Here is a 20,900-nt window from a genome sequence, read left to right on the forward strand (position 1 = left end):
GCTTATTTTATGGGTTCTAAGGAATATAATACACATAAATACTTATAATATACAGATAAACATCCATACACTCAAAAACAATCATGTTCATCACACAAACATTTTCCAGTTGTGGGAATCGAACCCACGACCTCAGAAGACTCAGAGAGCAGGGTCGCTGCCCACTGCGCCAGTCGGCCGTCAAAATTAATTATTTTAAATGTTGCCAGGTCCAGTCGTCGGGGTTTGCAGCGGAATCTCTTCCGGAGATTCTTGACACCCCTTGCCCCGCCGTTGCCATAACCGCTGCCAGAGCAAGGAATAGCGAAGCTGTCGTGGACTAAGATCTCTGGCTTGCTCGTCTACATCCATACAAAGATTTGCTCGATAATAGTATATAATACTGATCGCGCCGGCGTCGCTGCAGCCCGACGCCGGTCTGTGCTATTTATTGAGTCTGGCCAATTCGAAGGGGTTACACCACCATTTGTTGGTTGCCAGAGTCTCGTCAGTTGAACGGCAGAGTGCGCCACGAACATTGCATGAGGTTAGCAATTTGGGAGGCAGACTGGTACTAGCCACCCACGGGAAACAAGCGGCCCATAACTGTGAATTGTGGAACTCCCTACGTAAGAGCTATGTCCAGTAGTGGACGTCAATCGTTTGGATTGATGTTGATAGTGATTATTACATTTACTATGTCACAGTGTAGGTACACACACACACACCACACACACACCATCGCACACACACACTCTCTCACACACACACACACACATACACACACACACGGCCCCACACGCACACGCACCAGCACACACACACACACATAAACTAACTGACAAGTAATTATACTATGCTGAAATAGTCAGTTTTATCCAACCAGCTTGTAACTGTTAAGTCTTAATCGGCTCCGGTACCGATGTATGTACACATCGTACCACATAAGGTAATTGACTATTCACAAAACTGTTGGAAACACGACTCAGCGTTTGCAAATTAAGCTCAAAATTTTGGAACATTGTACGAAATAGCTCGCGAGCATAATTAGAAGAGACTAACGACCTGCGTCCCACATTCATATTATACTTAGATGTATTATAAGTGTGAAAATATACGCGCAGCTGATAATTTGCCCGTTGTGATTCTTTTGTTTGCTATTTAGCTTTTTAGTAGGCCTTAGTAAAGCGGTGATAGCCAAGACCCTAGTGGGTAAGTTTCGGCATCCCTTTGGGGAGGACCGAGATCTAAAAATGACACGATAGTTTTTAAGAGTTATGTGCGTTTTAACCGAGACCCGTGCCCTGTAGTACACCGGTAAGGGTTTGATATGATGATATTATGTTCCGAGGATTTTAAGATATAAAAGTTTTGACACTACGTTTTAGACTATAGGAATTTAGGTTTTGTTTCATAAAATTTCTTATTATAGTTATAAGCTTCAGTTTGCATAACACTACATGTGTTGCACATTGTGTGTCACATTTCGAATTTGAATTAGAAAACTGCATTTAAATTAGTCCGTTCGTTTGAGATGATTACATGTGCATTAAGACAGACATATACTCTAACTTAAAATACTTATTTATCATGTCGGATGTTGAAATAACAAAATGTACGACTCTACATATTTTGCTGTTACTAATGCTTATCAATGTATGCCGATAACTACATTTGATACGCTCAGATTGCGATTATAAAACACAAAATGTCACTAATTCTTAGAAGAACGATTTCACCGATTATTATTTTTGACTGAATTGTAATGACGTATAAATTTAATTGCCTACATATCTCATCGTATGTAAAAGAATTATTTATTATTAATTTATATAATCTAATTCAAAACATTCAAATTACTACCTCTACTAAAGTAAACCAAATGTGGTAAATCTAAGATTATACTGAAACCGCGTGTCTAAACCAGAATATGAACTGTAGTAAAATAATAATAACAATTAGAATCCTTTAAAAAACATATCGGCTACTCTTAGGCAAAAAATAACTATGCTATTCTACTATGCTATGCGGTCTATTTTCTATTTCTGAATATAATTATCCTAATATTGATAAAACATTAAATGTACAGTAACTTATAGTTGAAATTCAGGGTCCACCACATTTTTCTTTTGATGTTCAAACTACGACGCTTTTAAGATGTTTAATTTATAAATATTGGCCAACACGTAACTCCTGCGGCTTCTGACATACCGAGAAAAAAGGCAAGAGCTACACTTTATTTTTAAAATACTACACTTTATTTACCTATATGAGGATTGAAGATCTGACCACAGAGCAGGTGTATTTACCTAACAACACGTAGTACTCTACGTACGTTCTACGCTGATTGTTTGTATACTCTTTGGTGTAAAAGTGCTTTTTTTAGTAAGAACATTTTTAATGACACTATAATAAATTAATTAATGTGAGTTTCCTTTGCTTTCTGATTCTGGTTGTTAGAATTTCAAATGCGCAAACCAGTAAACAGTCTTCTTACACCTTACACCATCAAGCTTTAAGACCTGCATGTGCAATTTAGAATGAATCTTTAAATTAAATCTTTTCTCTTAACTTGTAATTAAAACTGAAAAGTGTGATAAAATATATGTTTGATTGCTTTAAACTGAAGAATAATGATAATAATATTTAGCAAAAATAAAAATTTGACTATAAGTCAAAATTCTCATGTTGTACATTTCATTGTGTTACTTTTTAACAAAGCCGAATTAGATTCTTAAATATAGTTAACTAGATATTCGTGCAGTGATAATTTAAAACCAAAGGTACTTACCATACAAGAACAGCCGGGGAATACGCAGGGTATCTTCATTTTGGTATAAATTTGATAGTTATTAATAAAAAAAAATAAAGGGACAAAACTTTTAAAATACCAATTTTGATTAAATAATATAGAGTTCACTGCAGACGGCTATCTCATCCGTGGCCGACATTATAATCGGAGATAAGTAGCGTACTTTTTAGATGTTTGGTGCAAGTTTAATGTTATAGCGGGCGAAGCCCCGAACAAAGTGTTCGAAGTAAGTGTCTGTTACCTATATTTACCTTAATTACTCCAATCAATCATGACCTTCTGTATTCCTTTATGGAGAGGTGCCGCTATGACTAGATTCAATGAAGTAAAAAGGGCTTATTTATTGAAAGTTATGAACTTTAAATCATGTAGATTCTTAACAGACTTATTATATGAAATCAGTAACTGTCTCAGTACTCAACTGTATCAGTAAGAAAATTATACGTTTTAAATGCAACTCTTAAAATACATAAAACTCTGCGTATTGATCGAAGTATTCTTAATAAAAGAACTAATAAAACTGTTGTCTGTTCAGTAATCACTAAAACGGCCTTTGCTAGTAAACAATAATTTAAAAAACAATGCAGTCTTATATATAACATAATTAATAAAGCAGTAAATATATAATACCAAATACTATATAAATATATACTAAAACCATTACACCAAAACCATTAAGTTATTTTGTCTTACGATTGTAAAACAAATATTACTCATTGGTTACAATCACTGACAAATGAAAAAACGGAAATCCTTTGCAACTGCTAAACAGGTGTTAATTATACACTTATTAAACAATAAGGTAATTATTCACTTATTAAACAATAAGTTTTATTACTTAAGTAATAAATATTAGCTTCACGCATACACACGCACGCTCTCAAGCACTATCACAAACATATACACACACACGACACATATACACATACACGCACGCACACACACACACACACACACACACACACACACACACACACACACACACATATATACACACACATACCTACACCTACATGCCCGTACACATAACATACTTACACCCAACTGCATGTTTTATTCGCATGTAAAAAAAAAAAAATGTAATATAAAAATAAATTGAAATAAAAATGTGTTTGTAATGGAAGAGCGAGATCTTCTGGCACAGGTTTTAAACAGGTCTAAAACAAAAGTGGTCCGCCTTATCTGCTATTTTAATTATAGGTGAACAAATAAATTTACATTTAAAAAAAATGTCATAATTTCATTTAAATTACTCCACTGATCTTGATGTAATTAAGTAAACTTATAGATTCTTTTTTATACCAGGAACGAGTAAGGGGACAACAAAGTTGATATAAATGCGGAAACCAAAATTCTTTCTTATTTATAAAATTGATTAGTTTTTCTGTATTCAAAATCGTTTAGATCATTTTAAGTTCTAATACTTTCTAAGTATAGAATTATATTAAAGTCTGTTCCGCTATTTTACCATCAAGAGGACTTTCAAGTGCAAGTCCCTAAGCACGGTTGAAGGCACTCCCCAAAACTGAATTTCCAACAATACATGCATTTTGTACGACATCACTACGACTAAGATACCGTGACATCATCTAGACTATTATATTCCTGTTTTCATGTCAAAATACCCTCCAGCACAATTTCATGAATATTGGCTGATAATCTAATATAATATTAATTATTTCTTCAAAACTATTTATTATTTAAAACTTAATCGATTTAATAAATTTTGGTAAAATGCTAATCGATTTAATAAAATATCTGGCATAAATCAAATTTGAGGAGGTTTTAATTATTTACTCACTTACAACTAAATTACTGTAACATTAGTCTTAAGTCAAAATCATTCATGTGTTTTTTTAAGTTATGGGTGACTCTCATTTGAGAGTTTCCTAATAAAGAGATTTCATGCTATAATATTATGTTTCAAAATACTTCCGCTCTTATTTTGTACCAAACATTGCTACTGTCAAATATTTACTTTGAAGATAAGTGAAAGAATTTATAACGAAAAAATCCTTGTTAAGGTCGGCGGTATGGGCACCTTAATTAGTTTAACAGGGGCCCCAGGGCCTTGGCGCGGGGTTTACAAAAACCCCATAAAGCTGACCTTAACAATGATTTTAACGCTATAAATTCTTTCACTTATGCGATGGCGTTGTAGAGCAGATATCATATTGCTATTTCGTTTATATGGTATAAACGGATACTACGTTAGATGTAGCCTTCCTTTTATCCAAAGGAAATACTCATGGTATAGAGCGGCGCCACGGGAGGCGTAGAAGAGGTCGGAATCTTATCGCCTAAAACTCCACGTTTTTCTTTCACCGACGGACGCAACTGCGGGAACGCTTTTGCACACAATAAGTTTTTAAGCGGCTGTCCGCCAAAACAGATCTGCCTCGTAGATTCACTAGTCAGAGGTGTGCCGGAACAACAAAACGCCAGCTTACTGACATACCGTGCTGTAGGTGATGGACAACCAATATCCAATACCCAATAGTCCTCTGAAGACACCAGGAGCAAGACTTTTTTAACTGGTGGAGGTGCTACACTCTTCTGCTACCGGCATTCTATCAAGAACGGCGTATACAGCGAACTTTGGTTGTTCACCCACGCCCACTAGTGCCATATCTGGACCAGCCTTCCACCCCCTGGGTCTATCCACTGTGGCCTTTGCTGGACACCTCACTTCGTCGAGTCAGTAGCCATTGGTTAACAATATTCCATAATAAGAGAAATTGCTAACCGATGTTTTCAGAGTACACCGGCCTTTATGCTTCTCTCATCCTCAGAGGAATCGGAACCCTTAGCACCCTCAGACATAACATGTGGCACCCCACATTACATGTTACCTTGGATTTCAATTTAAAGATACTCCATTCTCCATACTCCACTTCTTTCACTCGCTCAAAAAGCTTGTGGCATTGTAATATATATTTTTATTATTTATTCACGGTTCTATATACGCGTAAATGCATTTCTGACATAGTAACTCATTCTGTTTTAATTTATCTGTCGTTGAAGTAAGATTTTGTAATTGAAATTTAATTTGTTAGTATACAACCTGTTATTACTATGTTAGCAATTATATCAGCGTAATCAATTGCTACAAATCTACCTCACAGATCCCAGCACGATGTGTTGATTTTTTTTTGTTAATTTGAAAGTATATATGTTAAATAGATGGATATATAAAATAATTAAGTGTCTACTTAATTACTGAGCCCGTTCGGATGCGGTTTTTTCATTACAGGTTTTAAAAAAAGGAGATGGAGAGGCATCGGAAAACAATTGCCTTTAAACAGAGCAACACTTTGGAAGCAGTGGCGTGCATAGAGGGTATGCACAGGGTATGCAGATGACATAAAATGAAGAAAATCTCTAATAAGAGTTATAAATACTTAAGGGTAGGCTTTTTATAACTCTAACAATGCCTATCCTTAAGTTTTTTTATAACACAGACAGTTTTTTTATAACAGTGGCGGGCATAGAGGGTATCCTCTATGCCCGCCACTGTTTGGAAGGCATACAAGGAACACGTTCCGCAACATTCCACACTGTGGCAATCACTTTGAGGCTTAGGAAGGTGTTATACCTGTATTCATCAACCTGAGGCGTAGGTGTTAAGACTTATGTGACTGTAATTATACCTAAAAACACGCCCCTTAGATAAGAACCGCTAATACCGCAACAAATCTCCTTGGTGGAAAATAAGTATGACGATATTACTTCCCCGGACGAGCTGTCACAAAAAACTCTACTACTGCTCACATTAAAATTATTGAAATTATTCTGAACATAGGTTTAGTATTCGGTAGTATATCAAAATTATATGTAAATCCTTAAATCCTTAAAGTCAGACCACTACTCAAACTCCTGAACTGTAACGTCTCTTGATTTGAATACAAGACCACAGAGTTTGATTGTTTAACTTGCACAAGTTGGTCGCAGAGGACAGCGATCAAATTACGCGGTGCAATATCTCGACTCTACGGAAATACTGAAGTTTGAATTCTGGAGAATAATAGCAAACTTGTGATTGTTCGTCAGAGTTGCAAAACTATATAATAGTATATTTTGCAGTCATAGTAAGTCGCTTACTATGGGATATAAAAAGAAGGTTCAAAGTCACTCATCGGGCGATGGAGAGAGCTATGTTGGGAGAATCTCTACGTAATCAAGTCAGAGATGAGGAGATCCGTAGAAGAACCAGAGCTACCGACATAGCTCAGCGAGGACGTTGGGTTCCAAGGAGCTGGAATGGCGACCGTTTACCTGTGCGGGTATGTCCAGCAGTGGACTTCAATCCTTTTCATAAAAATTACGCAATGACAACCATACCATCAGCTGTGTTTACATTAATGATTTCTTTGGCAACAGAAAAATATTCAAAGTCGTAGAAAATGTTATTCATTCACTCTCACGGTCAGATGCACATAGATTGAAGTTAGATGTTCAGTTATTGCTTGCTTGTGATGCTCAGTTATTATAAGTGGGTTGATATTTTTTTTTTAATGTACTATGAGTTACTTGTGAAATTTTAACAATTTTGTAGAATCTTTTAAGATATACTTTTCATAGTGTCCTAGTAGCCCATTTCTAAATGATCTGGCATATCATCTTTTAAATTAGGATACTTAGATGTTGGTAGCACTCTGTGTCTTGCAAGAACACCGGAAGCATCGTCATCATCATGATGAAGAATATCTTGTAGGAATTTAACGACAAATAGTAAAGTTGCGACTCCATTTAGCTCTACGATTTCTATATAAATATTCCAACTCTCATTAATTCTAGAAATAAAGTAAAGTACCTATGTTTTATAAAGGCTTATATCCCTCATTATTCCTCGTAGTGCATTTTGCATGTATTAACAATTCAGGTTTGGAAAAATTCACCTTATTGTTAATGACGTAAGGATTAAAATCGCTCTGGAACGATTTAACTTATTGCCAATAACTTAGCTATTACCTTGTTATTTTATTACTAACCGTAAAATTTCAAAGCTCTGAAGCGAGTACTACTACTATCGGGTGGAGAAATAGTAGTCGTTTATTTTACCATACTTTTTCCTTATTATGGTTCCGTGAATGAAAGAAATAGTATGACTTTCTGCTCATCTAATTTATAACGTACCTCGATTAATTTATCGTTGTACAATGAACATTAAGCTCAATTTCTTATAATTTGCGAAAATCAGGAAAATCTGCAATGTAAAAAAATTCGTTAATTTTTGTACACCAAACCACAGAGATCTTCTATGCACTTTTTGCTCTGAAACCCTACAAACCTTACCATATATTTATTTAACAATGCACAAATGTTAAGCAAAAATATTGCAAAATGCGTCTATGGGTCTTATATATGTACCTTTTTTGCCTTACTTTATCTTCCAAAACCTCATTAGCACTCATAAATATATTTATTGTTGTTACCATGTCGGAACGCAACGCAAATCAAGACACGCGGGAGTGTGCCAGCCAAGTTCCAAAACTGGGGACGCAGTAATCGTGTGTTATATTACACTAACCATTACGGCCACTTTTGCCTTAAGCACTTTTAATTTAGTTTTCTTATTGAAACTCCTTTCCATTAACTAGATTCCTGAGAAAATTTCATGAATACAGATTCTCCAATGATTATTGACGTTGTAACGTTAAATTGCCAGTTTTTTATATTGACTGACATATTTGACCAAGCATATACTTAACTTACCTTGAGATGACCTAGAAAGTTAATATTTGTCGTTCAGCTTGGTAGTCGTATAGCCATTGTATATATAGGTTGGAGTTAGAAATTTTTACGACTTATTGAAATAGCAATTCCATAGCAATTATTTTGTCAGTGATGTCGATAACTGCCCATATTCTTCCCATTAAACTTGGCTCTAAATTTGTACTTTTATGTTTTTGATGGACGAAGTGAAGTTTAACGTTAATTGTATATCACTGAAAATAATGTCTGCTTCTAATCCGTGGATGTAGCTCAACTACAAGTTAGTTCAGCTGCATCCACGAAATGTACCTGTAAGAGTTGAGATTTAGGATAACCTATAGTGTGAGATAATAAGATATAAAGTGGCTGAGATTGCTGTATTAAAAAAATTAACTTTCAACAAAATAATATTCAAAAGAATATTTTTTATACAAAAAAATGGCAAAAGTAGGGAACGTAAATTATACGTAATGAGGAATTATACGATATCCACAGTCATCATCATCAAGTCCACTGCTGGACATAGGTCTTTTGTAGGGAGTTCCAAATTCCACGGTTTCGTGCCGCTTCAATCCAGCGGCTACCTGCGACGCGCCTAATGTCGTCCTTCCACCTCGTCGGGAGTCGACCAACGCTGCGTTTACCAGTACGGGGCTGCCATTCCAGCACCTTGAGACCCCAACGTCCATCCCTCCTCCGAACTATGTGCCCCGCCCATTGCCACTTCAGCTTCGCGACTCGTTGAGCTATGTCGGTAACTCTGGTTCTCCTACGGATCTCCACATTTCTGATTTTATCACGTAGAGATACTCCGAGCCAGTGGCGTGCACAGGGTTTTTGACCAGGGTATGCATAAAGTAGTCATACATGGCATAAAATGGAAAAATTGCCCTCCAATACGAGGTTTATAAAATAATTTGGGTATGCAGTGCTTTTGTGCATGTATGAAGTGCACGCCCCTGCTCCGAGCTCTCTCCATCGCCCGCTGAGTGACTCTGAGCCTTCTTATAAGGCCCATAGTTAGCGACCATGTTTCGGAACCATAGGTCATCACTGGCAACACAGTAATATACCATAATGGAATTATAGTTTAGTAGTAGTAGTAGAGCTTTTTGGGACAGAGCTCGTCCGGGGAATTAATACCTCCTACTTATTTCTACTGCCAAGTCGCATTGCTGTGTTCCGGTATGAAAGGCGTGGTTTCCAGTGTTATTATTTATTTATTTATTTATACTCTTTATTTGTACACCACTCACAAAAACGAGACAAAAAAAAAAGAACAAACACATGAAGAATGAAGCAGGATACAAAAGGCAGCCTTATCGCTAAGTAGCGATCTCTGCCAGGCAACCTTAGGATTAGGAAACTAAAAAGAAAACATATAGGTGGGGTACACTATTTAGTACATACATACGAATATCTACATACTAATACATAAACCAGACTACACAAATAAAAAAATAGTATTGATAAATATAAAAAACAGGTTATTACAGGCACAGGCCTCAGGTTAATGAACACAGGGCGGCATTTTTCAGGATTTGTTCCCTGCATACTATAAGGTAGGCCGTTTGCTTGGTCTCAGACCAAAAAATCATTAATTATTGCCATCATAAAAAAATACATGCAAGAAAAAAGTTTTTTTACGTCCCAAGGGTCATGGGATTTAAACATTAAACATGAGGTTTAAACTCACTACGCTTCTCGAATAGGACTAACGTTTATGGAATAATCTGCGTGTACGCTCAAGTATTAAAAGTCTGTCTTGTTATGTTTATGTATTAAAAGCCTACATTTTATCATTAGAAGATATATCAATTGTAGATACAGAATAGAAAATGAATTATACAATTTATATTTGGCTTACGACATACTCGAGTAACTTTATTATGGTTTTGGGACATATAAATACATTAACATTTTCCTACGCAATAATATAAAAACGGAACCATAAATATAATCGACAACTCGCACTGCCGCCATTATTTTCATTCCCCTCCTTCCTGGCATAATATATCCTTGTCTAGCTTATGCAATTTTATTGCTATCTCTTTCTATAATAGCGTGACAAGAGCTCATCAATGGCAGTCTTGATTGAACGTACGTTGCGAAGAGGTTCAGCTTTGTATCGAGAAATTATCATGTTTATCACAATAGTGGATTGATACGAAATTAAAAGCAGGCTGGCCCATTTTTAGTATGCCTTTTAGTTTCATTCTAACTTTGGAAGCTTCTGTTTTTATACAAATACTTTTTTTATTCCTCTATGAGTTAGCCCTTGACTGCTATCTTACCAGGTGGTGCAGAATAACACGCTAGCGGGCTAACGTGTTGAGAGTTTAGTAGTTATATTAAGCCCGTACTCCTAAACGGTTTCTATAAGGCATTGTACAAGACTATAAATCGCTTGATGGCACGTATTTCTCGGTAAAGTGGTAACTATCCGGTCGAACGTGGATAGTTACCACTTGTCCCTCCTTACCTTTTAGGCTCCCAACTTGCTCCCAGAAAAATCAGGAATAATGAATTCGTAAATTGTCCCTGTCCGGGATCAAACACAGGACCTCCACTCATTGACGGCCGATTGGCGCCGTTTGCAGCGACCCTGCTTTCGGAGCCCAAGGCCTTGGGTTCGATTCCCACTACTGGATAATGTTTGTGTGATGAGCATGAATGTTTTTCAGTGTCTGGGTGTTTATAAGCATTTTCTAAGTATTTATGTATATTATTCATAAAAATATTTATCAGGCATCTTAGTACCCATAACACAAGCTACGCTTACTTTGGTGCTAGATGGCGATGTGTGTATTATCGTAGTATATTTATTTATATTTATATATTTACTCATAAAACCACAGCAGTCACCACTGTGCCAGTTAGGTCAAAAAACATACATCATCAACACCTTAATATCTCGATACTTGGCACATGTTTTCTCTTGTATACTTGAGAAGCTCAGAACATATATCACTTGAAAGGTGTATGACAGTGTCTTGAACCTAGGGTTACTTAAACAACTTGATTTGAGAAATTTCGGCCGCAGTGGTCAATCTACACAGAGTTTTCCCAGCTACATGGGAAATACTATAGTTCACTAGAGTTTGAACAAACTGGTATGCACGCTCTATTGCCTTACTCTCGAAGTCCGATGGGACGTCAGATCCTCAGGGTGATTACGTATCTCATAACAGGCTTGCGACAGGCGTAAATTTCGTGATAATTGCTGTCAAACTTTTGCATAAAACAAAATACAAAAATGACGTTTTACAGCAAAGATTGCAAAGTTTACGCCGGTCGCAAGCCTGTCGTGCGAGACGTTATTACCCTGCCGATCTGATAAGAAAGAGATAAGACGCAGGACAGACCACTCAACTCGTTCCCCGATGCACGGGGGTGAATCATCGCTGATTTTCAAACTCAGGGCTTGGTACTGAGAATTTATTAATAGAATAACCCAACAGTATTTATTGGCTCGACTCCGAGATGGAACCCAGGAGCTCGTGATCTGCAGTCAAACAAAATCTTTATATCAACCCATTCCCAGCCCAGCGGGTACTGCCAGCAGGGTCTCCTACTACGTTGAGAAGGGTTTAGGCCTTAGTCCACCACGCGTGCCTTTTAGTCCACCAATGTACACTGTCACATTTTTAGACTTCACACGCCTTTGAAAACATTATGCAGAACTCTCAGGCATGCAGTTTTCCTGACGATGTTTTCTTTCACCGTTGTCAAAGTCAAAAGCAAAAGACAAAAATATCTTTGTTCAAGTAGGCCCATAGATGGCACCTTTGATGCGTACATTACATGAGAAATGTGTACACGGCATGAGATGATGGCGATAATCAAATTCTATATGATATATAATTTAAAACTAAATCCTACGAGGTTAAGTTACTGGTCTAAACAGACGCCCACCACAAACTTAGCCGGCTGTTTTTTTGTCATCACTATCTCACTTTGTCATTCAAATTATTAGATGAGCAACCTGGTAAGAGCAATAATTCACACGAAAGGTTTTTATGGATTAGGTAGTCCTTTATTATATAACAAGCGGACCCCAGCGCCATCTGTGGGGCTGATTTGTGAATCTAAACCATCCAGGGTGCCACCCAAACGTATACCAAAAAATTCATTCAAATCGGTCCAGCCGTTTAGGAGGAGTTCAGTGACATACACACGCACACAAGAAATATATATATAAAAATAGGTTGAAGCTAGTGACTGGCAAGTGATATTTTAATTATTTAAACGAACACAACTTACAAAAGTTAGATGAGCTTGCTGGGATTCGAACTACCAGGCTACAAACAAGTTCACCATTAAAACAGCTAATCTACTGATTCTCGGAATACCTCCAACCCTCTTCAAAGCGTCGTCGTGGTCTCAGCTCAATATCCCTCTCTCCATTAAGAAAGAAGGTTGCCCAACATGTAGCTTTAATTGATCATGATTTTGATGATGAAATGAAAAGTTCGGTGTCTGCTCTATAAGACCCCAAAGTGCTTCTTAGTCCTTGGAAATAATGACTACAAGGCTTTCCGTGAAACACTTTATAAATGTAATGCGTAAGTGGATCAAATTAAACATTGCTCATGAATATCCGAGCGCTTTATGGCCCTCGAAGATCGCGATGGCTTTGAAAAACGATTCAAAGGCATTATCGCTACTTTGCATATCTTACTAGAGTGCGGCCACGAAATAAGCGGTAGATATATATATTTTTTTGACACATTTTACTCGAGATTGAAAGTCATATAAATGGAAACTAAAACATCTCTGTCAGCTGTGAATATCGTTCAGTAGTAGTAACGCTTTCGGAGAGCTCGTCCGGAGAACTGCCACCATGCTTATTTCTGCCGCGAAGCAGTATATTGTTGCAATGCTGAAATATGTGGTACTCCCCCCTCTAAAGGGGGTATACCCGAACTAAAAACCACCACGGCATGTCACCACTCCAACCGAATGTTGAGGCTCCCGCGCTAGCGAGGAGGGGATCAGGACAGCTTGAACCCCCCCTCAGACCGTAGAGAGGCTTGGGTAGTGACGGGTAGCTAGCCCAACAGCTACCCGCCGGCTCTCAAGAGAAGCTGGCGAGCGGCAAATGAGCTCATTAGCCTATAGAATGAAACTTCAAAAAAACTCTAAAACCCTTTTTTATTTTTAACTGAAAGTTGAAATCGCTGTTTTATTGCTTACTTTCTAAAAATATCTTGATAAACGTTTTCAGAAAAACTATTTATTTACAATTCAAATACCAAGTTTTATAGATATTAGTTTCATATCGTTTGAAAATATTTTTTTTTTCCGCTAGGGCCTACTAAATATATACATATACCAAGAATATTCTTTTAAACTTTTCAAATTTTTACGTTTAGTATTTTGGGCTGTACTCAGAAGGAGGTCAAAGGCTTTTTTTATAGGTAGTTTTAAAAAACCAAAAGATTGCACTTTGCCGAATTGTGAATAAACTTTACGGAATTGACATGTAGTTTCCGCTGCTCTGAGAGCCATACCCAAAAAGGTTTTTTTCTCTCAATATCGCTCTAGATCTTAATAATATTAGATTCATTACAAATGTATGGGAAATGGATTTCTTTTGTGAAATACTTTAGTCTTTGACTCTTCTTTGTATAAACACAACATTCCGATTGGATAGCTGTTTTAAACGTTGTCTTTAATTGAATTTCAAGGAAATACTTGAGCTTAAAGCAACTCGTATTTGCATAACATTATGTTTCGCTCTTCAACTAGGAAAGCAGCCAAAGTAACAAAGGACGATCGTTTTTTATATGTGATGGGTATTGATTTCTGTCTTAACAAACAAAAATTATTTATTTGTAGCCTTATAACTATCCTGTATTTTTTTTACTCTTAAGAATATAAAAAAATAATAAAGCATGTTAAAAGCACACAATTAATTAAACCCAGAAACCATGTATACGACTAATATTGAAGCATCAAAAACCACTCCACTTTAGTAGAGTTCCTCGAACAGGCGTTTAGTAACTACAATACCATCAGCACTTGAGTAAGTATAACCTTTAATGTTCACTATAAAAGCGTTTACTATAAAATGGGGAAAATGGGAAATGTTTTTGGGCTAGCAACATTCCGCAATTGTGAAGGCGTTTTCATTGTTTTTAGACACATTTTTAGACACAATGACGTGCATGCAATAATGGCTAAATGAGGGTTCCGTTTGTTTTTAACTATATGATTATAGAAAATTATAGAAAATTAATCATAGAAAAGTTTTTTTTTTTTAAATGAAATAACTAAAACTAAGAATAGATTTTCCGTGTCTCTCGCCTTCTTAATTCTGTTCACAATGACCCCGAAATTGACTTATTTTATGGTAATATGAACAGTGTACGTCGCAACTTAGTAGATAAACTGTTACATGCTAGGTAAACTTAATACTTAGTTATAGTTTGCTGCGTTTTTGCTGGGTTAGACTTATCTGTGGAAACCAATTATTAGTTTTAAGTCAATCAATTTGTTAACTATTTAGTATCTATAACTGTTGGTTTTCCAATTAAAGAAAAATAAATAAATAAATATTAGAGGCTGGTCAAGCAAATCTAGATTTTAAATCAAGGAGTACCTTCCGAACAATATTCATACTAAGTATAGCAGTTTCTTCCCAAACGTTCCGTTGAGGCCGCGCTCAAAGCTAGTTTGTGTACACGAGAGGACCTCAACTTTGAATCTCAAAGGAATTAACGGCGCCAGCTTGCCACTTTAAATTCCACTATGCATTGTTTAATGTTTAGCGATTGCTGTGCAGATGTTGCTGAAATGTGAATTTTACTGTATGAATTGTGCATTTCATATTCACTACTAGAGGTCCTCTGCGACTTTGTCCGCGTTAGAGTCAACCTTTAAAGATGGAAATAATGTACTGTCCTGGATTGTTTTTTTTTATAACTTTTAGAGTTGAGCAATACGTTATTTTGGAGTAACTTTACCGCTAACCCATAACTCTCAAAAGGAATATGTTTTCGCAAGATTTTTTTCATTGATGCTCCGCTCCTATTGGTTGTAGCGTGATGCTAGACTATATATAGCCTGTATCCTTCCTCTATAAATGGACGATTCAACACAAAAATATCCCGAGATTACCCCCTGCAACGCCACAAAGTTCAACAAAGAATATAAATTAGCTAAAATATGTTTAATTCATTGAAATTCCGGAAAATTATTATTAGCTGTTGCTCGCGACTTCGTCCGCTTTTGTTTTTGTTTTTCAAAAGACATGTGCCTCATAAAAGTGGCAGCACTTTATGTTTTTAGGATATCTAAACCTGATGTTACATCGTCAAACACTTTCGTCCCCTCTCCCAAGAGAACTGAGCTTAATTTCGGGATAAGAAGCATCCTATATTACTTCTAATACCTTCAGAAATATGTGTACAAAATTTCTTGATGATCAGTTTGGTAGTTTTTGCGTGAAAGCGTAACAAACAAACTCACATTCACATTTATAATATTAGTAGGGATAGGGATATGGATGTTTCCCAATCATTTGTCCATCGATTAAAGACTAATTGAAAGACTATTTTATTGTTTGATAGGGTATATCTACTCTCGAGGTGGTCATGCTGTCACCAAGTTAGTATTTAAAGAGGGGAAATGATACGTCAATGAATGAATGAATAAAATGATTCCGTTATATTCAATTAGGCGATTGCGAGCCAAGTTTTATTTGGTATACTAGCGGTAGAGCTTTAAGTGTCAGAGCTTATCCCGGGAAGTACTACCGCTATGCTTATTTCTGCCACCAAGTGTTCCAGAATAAAGGGTTCTAGAATAATGACAAGGCACAAGTAGATTTGATGTAGCCACCTTCGCTCTCATATCCCACAAGATAGGAAAATGATTGTAAATGTAGATGTCACAAAAGAGCAACTACTGAGTTTCTTGTCGGCTCTTCTCGGCTGAATCTGCTTGCAGAACCGGTGGTAGAATCACCATAAACAGACATACTTGACGTTTCAAAAGTGCCTATAAAGTAGGCCGACCTACTAGGCCTTTGAATTTTGAATTTAAATCTTATAACGTCAAATATAGCTATATAAAAAAATACTTGACTATAAAATATGCATGGTTATAATTGTAATTAAAGATACTAGCCGTGCCTCCCAGTTTCACAAGAGTCAACTACTTACAGGTCTTAGCTTTCTCAATAAATGGGCTACCTAATACAAAGATTATTTCATCCGATTTCTATACCCAGATAAAAAAAACAGACGGACTCAAATAGCTGATGAATTAATAATGTTTTCCATAGAATATTTTATTTGGTAGTAAATATATTGCTCCCGGATATTGCCGCGCCAGATCAGTCGCAGGGTTTTTATGCTTAATATTATACAGGGTGTTTCTTAGACACCAATTTTTTTTTTTGGTACCTCTGATTTGTAAAATTGGGCACACATCTAAGTCTACCTCGTAAGTTAAAATAACAAGTATAATTTTAATACTTGTGCATGTACCTACAGGTATTGATAGACTGGTAGTTTATCTACTATAATTGCGTCCCTACTAGTAAAATAAACTGTAAACTATCTCATCTTAGTGCATGCATTAAAGAGCTAGCGATAATGATCAGTAACATGATAGCCATAAGGCTTAAAGTAGGTTGTATTCGATCGTATCTAAGTGTATTCCCAAAGGATTAATATCCAAATTGGATTGTGGAGTGCACGTTTCTCGCTGCGAGGAAACTAGGCGCACACATTTTCGATTTACACCTTATAGATCGTATTACCTAGGTGGTGGGGGCCAGTAGCAATATCGCAAATCGAAACGTTACGTTGGTTAAGCAATATTGATCGAATTTCGTAACTGGATGGGTGTACCGCACTTTAAAGTAGGTCCTACGAGTTGAATGTAAAGGAGTACGATATGCTGGGTACTGTTTTTGTTTATTACTATCCTGTATTGCTATCTTACCTGATGGTAGGTTATGATGCAGTTTAAAATGGTAGCAAGGTAATGTATTAGATGGAGGCATTTATTAAAAAACCCATACTTCTAATCGGTTTCCACGCGATATCGTACCGGAACGCCAAATCGCTTGGCGGCACGTCTTTTTCGATGGGGTGGTAACCAGTGGCGTGCATTGAGGGTGAACAGGGTATGCACTAAGTGAGTAGATAATATAACTACAATAAAAAATAATCGAGTACGAGTTATACAACACTCAGGGATCGGCATTGTAAAAAATGCCTACCCTTTAGTTTTTATAACTCGTACTAGAGATTTTCTTTATTTTATATTATCTGCATAACCTGTGCGAACCTTCTATGCACGCCACTGGTGGTAACTAGCCACGGCGAAGTGAAGTGTCCCACCAAACCAGTCAAGAGAAAATGCAGAAATTATAAATTCCCTACCCGCCGGAGATAGAATCCGATTTTTTTGGTCATCAGTGACGTAACATAGACGTCAAACGTATGAGCAAACTCTTAGAGCCTTATTTATAAGCGTGGCATAACGTTTGAATAGCGTTGCAATATGTTATCACGCACTGATATTTAAAACATCCTGTCAGTTAAAGTGCAACAAAACACTGCTTAATTGTTTCGACGTTATGCCAAGATTATTAATAAAGGCACTTAAGGTACTGCGTAAGATTCCCGCATAGTTATAGAAAAGTGTGTTTGTACCTATTACTGAATGTTTGGCGGACATAGGATTTTAGCCCGGGAAACCAGCCCTTGTTTTAAAAACTCAACAGTTTTACATCATCAATAGCTCGAGCATATATAATAAATATTTCGCGCATGTTCCACTTAAATATGTTCATATTATGGTAAATAAAGGCACTAAACCTAATGGCCCTTAAACATTACCCGATGCTTTAATGCTTGCAATTATAATTATTGTCCGTTTATAACAAAAATGGCGTTTCCGTAAAATTTCACTTCCAGCATTCATTATCGAAAAACTATTTTGCCTCTCCATTAAGTTTCCTGAAGAGACGTTGCGCCCGCTTATCTGATTACAGCCACTGAAATGTTCTGTTCACAAAGGCTTTAGATACATTGCCGAAGTTATTACTTGTTGTTATATTCTGGATGGGATACTGCGTAACCATGTGCGAAAACGCTTCACATATGACGTCAACAAAAGAACTGTAAATTTTAGTAGTTGAGGTTTTTGTGACAGAGTTCTTCCGGGAAAAGACTATCGCCATGCTATTTTCTGCCTCAAAGCAGCATTCTTCGTATGTAGTTATTCGAATGTAGGTTTATAATAATTTTACACCACCTATTTGTTCTCGCTCTTGTTGTCCTAATCCTAAGGTTGCCTGGCGGAGATCGCTTCTAAGCGATAAGGCCGCCTTTTGTATTCTACTCCAGTGTTTGTGTTTCTCTCTATTCGTCCTTTATTTTCCTAACTGTGTAGTGGTGTGCCAATAAAGTAAAAATGGCGTAAAAAAAATAATTGTTGCAATGATGTGTTCTAGTCTGAAGAGCGTGGGTGTCGGTGTAATTACAGACATTGAGACTTAGCCTCAAATGGTACACAGGGCGGCATGTTGCAGGACTTGTTCCTTGCAGACCTTGTGAAGTGTTACTCTATTTATGGGCGATGTTTTTCCACTTACCATCAGGTGCGCCAACTGCTTGGTCCGTCAATTATTACCATTAAAAAAATCTTGCAAAGATAGATATTTTTCCTTTTACTTCTTTTTTTATTAGTTGAGTAATGTGCAGTCTAAGATGGTAGCGGGCTAACTTGTGCGTTATATATAAAGTGTAACCGAATTACGAAATACCGTTGAAGGGCGCATAAGTATATTTCATAAGGAAACACTCTGTAAAAATATTAAATCAAAAGAAATATATTTATTTTTCCATACAAACTAATTCAAAACATTCCAAGAGTTTACTTATAACAATACTATGGAAGATAAAAGACCAACACGCGCATAGTACCTACGCTAAGCGATACCTACCTAATAATGATGTTAGGGCTGTATCTGTTTTCTTTCAGTAGAAATTATGATAGTGGTTAACTCAAAACGATGTTGCATAGAACCGTGATTAGGGGCACCTTTTGGTTTAATAATAATACCAGTACCCCTAATAGGCTACCCTGTAACTATCTTAGACTCCATCATTACTAACCACATCGTGAAATTGGAGTCCTGCAATTTTTTTTGACGTGACAACGTCTTATAATTCGATGGAGCCGGCTGCACGCACGAAAAAACATGACGTATGCGGCGTTACCTCAGTCGGAGACGTTCCATTCAAGGCTTGAAGTGCAAGCGAGAGCGCGTAACGAGCGACAAAGAGGCACAGTCGGCCTCCGCGTTCGACATCTGTCTCTCTCCTACTTGAGTGAGCGATGCGTCCGCGTTGACAGCTTCTATACAATAATACATTTACATGTTTTCGGCAAGGATGAAGTGCAGTGAAAAGTGAATAGTGTCAATTTTTTATAGCAACGATAATATCTATCAAACAAATAAAATTAAAATTTTCTTTTGAAAAATGCAACCATTCCATCATTTTTTTCTAATGACGTTGTCACGTTCAACTATCGTCAGTAAGCCGACTTTACAGACAACCATTTTTTTTGCATTATTGTGAGATGGTGGTTATCTGACTTAAACGACATAGAAGCCGGTCGATTTATGGTGCAGAGATGGACTTGAGGATTTTGGAAATTCAGAGTTCAAAGAAAGCAGGTTCGAACCATTTTGAATAGGATAATTTCTTGACACAAGCTAAGGCCCAGTACTGCATAGCTCTGATGAGGATTATTAATTGTTTTAGTACGTTGGCTCCATAGATACCTTCTGTCAAATCGTATATGAGATCTTATTTTTACCCATATTTCTTAAAGACTTTCATCTTACCTAATAAATCGTTAATCTTGCGAAAAAGGAAAACAAAATTTTATATCTCCCATACATGGAACTCTGATTTTACAAATTTTATACCATCTGTTATAAAATCCAAGTAAGTTTTAATATTCCAGCTCGCCCGGAACGGGTAGGATATTAAAACGGTAGGCCACTTCCTATGCTAATCTCTATATATTGTCCGGTACTAAGTTCGCTCTACATTGTACTTAATGCATCTTCTAACTTGAAAATAGATACGTATTCACGTTTCTCTCATTTAATAATAACTAGCGGACCCGCGCGACTTCGTCCGCGAATGAGTCGAGTAAAAAAATAGTCGTATGTCCAATATAAATGAATCCTAGCTAGATCGATTTATCGCCCCCGCAACGGGGGTTACGGTTAATGTCTACTAAATTTCATGAAAATCGTTGGAGCCGATTCCGATATTCCAATTATATATAGGTATATATTTATCGATAAAACACGAAAAAAATTACATTTTCTAAAAAATGATCCTAGCTAGATCGA

The sequence above is a fragment of the Pararge aegeria genome, chromosome 4 (assembly GCF_905163445.1).
Source record: "Pararge aegeria chromosome 4, ilParAegt1.1, whole genome shotgun sequence".
In the NCBI taxonomy this organism is placed as follows: Eukaryota; Metazoa; Arthropoda; class Insecta; order Lepidoptera; family Nymphalidae; genus Pararge; species Pararge aegeria.